General features: G+C 49.4%; 1 pseudogene; it reads left to right on the top strand.

Moving 5' to 3' along the window:
- The first annotated feature begins 318 nt into the window (after positions 1–318).
- On the top strand, positions 319–2,668 carry LOC115327368 (annotated as a pseudogene).
- The last annotated feature ends 2,428 nt before the right edge of the window (positions 2,669–5,096 follow it).

Here is a 5,096-nt window from a genome sequence, read left to right as displayed (position 1 = left end):
CGGGTTGTAAATGACGCCACGCCGAGATCGCCACTTCGGACCACTAAACTGCAGCAGCCAAGCCTTCCGCCTACCGAAATCGGCGGCTCGACATGCAGCGCGGAAAATCGTTCAGGGACACCTCTACAAGGAACATGCTGGCGTTGCAATGGGGCGCATGACCCAAGAGCGTGCCGCTTTGTTGGGGCGGTGTGTCGCTTTTACAATAACAAAGGACACATCGTCGCGGCTCGTCGCCAAAAGGCGAGAGCCGACTGTCGACTGTTCGAAGCAACACTCTGGAGCCCCTGTCAGAAGATTACGAAGTTTTCGCCATTGAGAGCATCCAGCCACCTGTGTTTTGTGATGTTTCGGTCAACGGCTGCGGCGTACAAATGGAAGTGGACTCCGTATCTGCCTTCGTGATCATCAGCTCGCGTGTGATGCGTCAGCTTCGCATATCCACGAGCACGCTCCTTACGTCTACGGTCCTATACGCAGCAGACCCTGGAAGTTCTGGGGAAGATTTCAGCCGACGTGTCGTTGAAGGACAAAAGCATAAAATTGTAACTTATGGTCGTCAAAGGATTCAGCGAAAATCACTTTGGGCGCGACTGGTTCCGGTCCTTCATCTCGGCTTGAAAAAAGCAAAGGGCCTCCGGTTCGTGTTGATGTCGACCCCGCTACTACACCCAAGTTTTTCAAGGCTCACCGGATTCCTCTGCCCTTGCTGCCCAAGAGGACGACGATGTCGGAGTCAGAAGAAGCGTTTGAGAGTGCCGATGAAGACACGGGGACCAGAATGACAAGAACAAGCTGCGATCACGGACAACCTCGGAAAAACTGGGCGAGATCAAGGAAGCGAAACCGGCGGGAGTGGCTCAGACCAAATGCGATGGCGACGCCGGTTTTAAGAGCGTGCCGAAGCCCCGAAAAAATTTGGGCGAGACTGCCAGTCCCGTAAGATCCCCGAAGTCGACGAGTGAAGACAACTCCTCGGAGGATTTCAAAAAGACGAAGGCAGACGAAACAGGGAAGGAGAAAGAGTTGTCAGTCCTGAAGAGGTTTGCCCACGCTGCTTCGAAAGAGAACAAGGGTCCAATGAACTGAGGCTTTAGCAAGTTGGGCTCATAAAACCGATCCACCGCGGCTACGTCAGTCAGCAGATTTACAAACCAAAGTCCCTCGGGGTATCGGCACGGTCATCGAGACGTTCTAGTCGACAGTCCGGAGGAGCTTGTTCAGCACGACGCGGAAAGGCAGAAGACAGAACTAAATGCAGACGTCAATACCGATAAAAGTCACGGCACTGCTACCGTAGCAGACCCCGGAAAACCGGCCCAGTCCGATGAGAAGGCGAAAAATTCCGGGGTGGGCGGCATCGTGAGTGGAGTAAGTGCATTTTCAAAGGCTGTCAAGGCTACTGGTTCCAAGGTGCTGAGCGGTGGTCCCGATACACTCAAAATGATCGGCAAAAAGACAAAGATAATTTTGAACTAGAATGATCCCGGGCTCCGCCAAAAGCGGTCGATGTTCGACGGGAAAGCAAGGCTGTCAGAGATGCTGAGGGACGCCAAGGAGAAGCCGGAGATGAAGCTCAGGGCCAGGAGAGCCAGAAAGCCCGGAACGCCGCCAACTACAACAGGCGTTTCGACAAGCACCAAGGTTTTGTACACCTGGAAGCGCTGAAATGCTATGCAACGAACGGCGCACCGCCGTTCAGCACCAGCTGCACAACACCGCCGAGGACGACAGAGTTGAGCTGGGCGCCTTGCTGGAGAAGCTGAAGAGGACGTGCGAAAGTGTTCCTGCCGCCGACGACACCCCGACGACGAATTCGGGCGACAAATTTTGTCAGCCTTCGATCAGCTACGCCTAGATGAACACGCAACAATGGTCCATCGCAAAAAGACATGTTATCTGATTGACAATTGTAAATCCGTGCGCCACTTTATGCAAGAAAACCCTGTATTTATCATGGACTTATCACAAGCGAAATCCGCTGGCTTCCAGCCTCCAGCGGAGATATCATTCCTGTTGGGGCCTGTCTACTACCAGGTACAGCTTGAAGACGAACGCGTTTGTCGGCGACACACTGATTCCATCCGAAGCAGGAAATGCGAGATGCCAACCCACAGTAGCGACATGTCGGACTACACTGAAGACTTCGCGCCAATTCTGCCTGACGCACACCCTGCCACTGACCAAGGTATCACACCGGCCATGGAACAAGGAACCGAGCCTAGCGTCATGTCAAGTGCGGAACAGGGTCACCAGATTGGGCTATCAACACCTCGCTCGCAGCTTTCAGGTCCAGGTCTGAATGTGCCCCCGTCCGCAACGTGAACATCGTCGTCCTCGGTATTCGATGGACTACATTTAGGGAGAAGGTGTGCAATGTATCGACCCCAACGCTACGCTGGCGCGAGCGCACGAGCACGTGAGGCACGAGACACGCTAGGCAAGCACATTCGATCACCGAGTCGCCTCCAGCAAAAGCGGCCTTTCTCACGCTTACTTTTTATAGTAAAAGCCTTTGGCGCGATAGCGCTTAAGCCTACGTGCTCCAACTGCTCCCACTTCGAAGCCAGGGTGCCCCACAACGCTACGAGTCAGAGGAAGGTGCAAGACGAAAATCGGAGCGCTCTCTGAAAAGACGAGATGAATATAGGGACCTTTAGCAAACCGTTGCCGTGCCCCGCGTACCGAACTGCCGAAGCCTTTGAAGCGTGCTTTTAAGCGCGCGCCCGGGTGGTAATATAATCGCGGGGCGCGCGCTTAAAAGCATGTTTCAAAGGTTCCAGTACTGCGGTACGTGGAGCACAGAAATGTTTTGCTAAAAGTCCCTTATATTCAAAGCACCCGACTTCAACCGCCGAATGGGCATCGGTTTTTCAGTACTCCGAAACGATGGAAAGCGACCAGCCGAATATAACATGAATATAACGTCGTGTGCAAAAACACAGAAGGCCGGACGTCGCTCTGAGAAGCCCGATTGAGGCAGCATCTTCGATTAGGAGTACGGGGCACGCACAGGTGGCGGATGCCATAAATCTCGATCCTTTTCTTGTTTGTGTTCCGGTTTCCTTCATCCCCCTCCCGTTCGCTCGAAAACAGATAGGCATCGTGGTTGTAAATAATCGTGTGGACGGCTTGAAGAGTTCCTGGTTGTGCGTTGGAGCGCAGTTTGTATTTGCATCTGCTCAAGTACTCTGTTTTTATTTATGAATGGTGTTCTTTGACACCAAAATAAAAATTATCTTTCCACAACCCCCTCACTTCTTTTCTTTACTTTTTTTCACAACACAAGAGTACTCAAAACTGAAATAGAAAATTTGAAAAAAAGTTTTCTTTTTAATTTAAATTCTAGAAATGCAGCCGAAGATTCCTAAAAAAAACTCAGAAAAGGCTTTCTTCAATTCACCGCTGCTTTTGTGAGAACACTTGTTTGCGTTTCCCCCTGCACGTCGATGTTATGTCGCATACCACTTTTTTTTTATTCATGCAAAGTTGTCAGCTGGTGAAACTGGTCATGCCGTTTAATTCACAGTGGTTTTGCAATTTCCTTGGTAGTAAAAATATACATGCTAATTGCGCTTTGAAGCCATAGCACGTCCCAAACACAAAGTGACTGTTTTGTGAATTTAAACAGCATAATATTTAGAGCTTTACTTTCTATTTTTTATTTTCTTAACACACTAATACTCACCCACGGAAAGTGATGTGATTTCGAAGACTCAAAATTTAAAACCACAAGTTTATCCTACTCTATACACCACGCTAAGCCTCAAGGTAAACGCTCTCAGCTTCGAGTCAATGGCATGTGCATAGACTTGAGAACAATGTTTGTTTTTTCGTTTATTTTATTGCTGAGGCAAAACAACTGCTTGCACTAAAAATAAAATATATATATATAGATAGATAAAACACAACACCTTGTAATCTCCTGTGCATACACTACAATCCCATAGAAAGAAGATTCGAGTAAGTCAATTACGTTCGCAAATATATCTACGAAGGTCACATAATTCTTGTTTTATGCGTGCCATTAGTGGCACCGCCCACACGCATAGGAGCAGCGAGAGTCGGGCGCCTTTCCTTTAAGCACCTGAGTTGGCGGGAGCAAAAACAACTCAGCTCCGCGTTGCACGAGTGCGCGCGCACGTACGCGTCTCCGCATAAGTCGACGCGTTCAAGAGCGCAGGCAATGCGGAGAGCAAGTCGTCTGCTCCTTTTGCGGGGGGTTGCGGTGACGTCAGAACGACGCAGAGCTCTGATTGGCTCTGAATGAAGGATAGTGGGTAGACCTCGAAGCAAGCTGCCTTGAGGTCCACCCACTATCCTTCAATCAGAGCCAAACAGAACTCGGCGTTCTGACGTCCCCACAGCCCCTACAAAAGAAGCAGACGAACTCGCGCTCCGCATGTTAGCGTGTTGGAACGGCGCTCTGCCAATTGTGTATGCGTGCGTTCCACGGGAGCTCATGTCTGCGCAGTTTTTGCGTAAAAAATATGACGAGACCTTCGTACAAAGAAGGAACACGCTTCATACAATGTCTGCAATGACTGTCTTTTGCATGATATATTAGCAGTTTGACACCGATATTAGGTCGCGGTCTAACTTACGAACAGGTGCATTGTTGGCGGTGACGTCATTTCCGTAAGGCACTTTGCTTCACCTCAGCTTTTTCACCCGTAGCAGCACGGAAGACTAAAAAAGAAGAAAAAAAAAAGAAGAAGAGAGAGAGAGGCAGGGAGAATGGGAAAGAAAGAGGACTGCATAGACGGAAGTCGATGCATTCGTTCAGAGTTACGTGCCGTTCTAGTCCTACCAATAACTATAGAAACGTCTGCTTGATTGCGATTGCAGAAACATCGTCCCCCAAAGGTTTCTAAAAAAAGCTTTCGACTATTTTTTTTTTCTTTTTAGTTGACATCACTGTTTCAATTTCAAGAGATGCTTTTTGCATTGCTTTGTGAATCCCGCCGCTATCCCTCTTGTTTGCCTCATTGACCGCTTGATCAGTTTGTGTTCGTTTTACAAATGGCGCTAAATGCGCCAACACACGAGACTTGTGCAAATGGAGGGAGGCGCGGCTTCAAAATTCTGCCAAAATG

This window comes from Ixodes scapularis, unplaced genomic scaffold (assembly GCF_016920785.2).
Source record: "Ixodes scapularis isolate PalLabHiFi unplaced genomic scaffold, ASM1692078v2 PGA_scaffold3__209_contigs__length_174095766, whole genome shotgun sequence".
Classification (NCBI taxonomy): domain Eukaryota; kingdom Metazoa; phylum Arthropoda; class Arachnida; order Ixodida; family Ixodidae; genus Ixodes; species Ixodes scapularis.
This window is presented reverse-complemented; position numbering and strand designations above follow the sequence as displayed.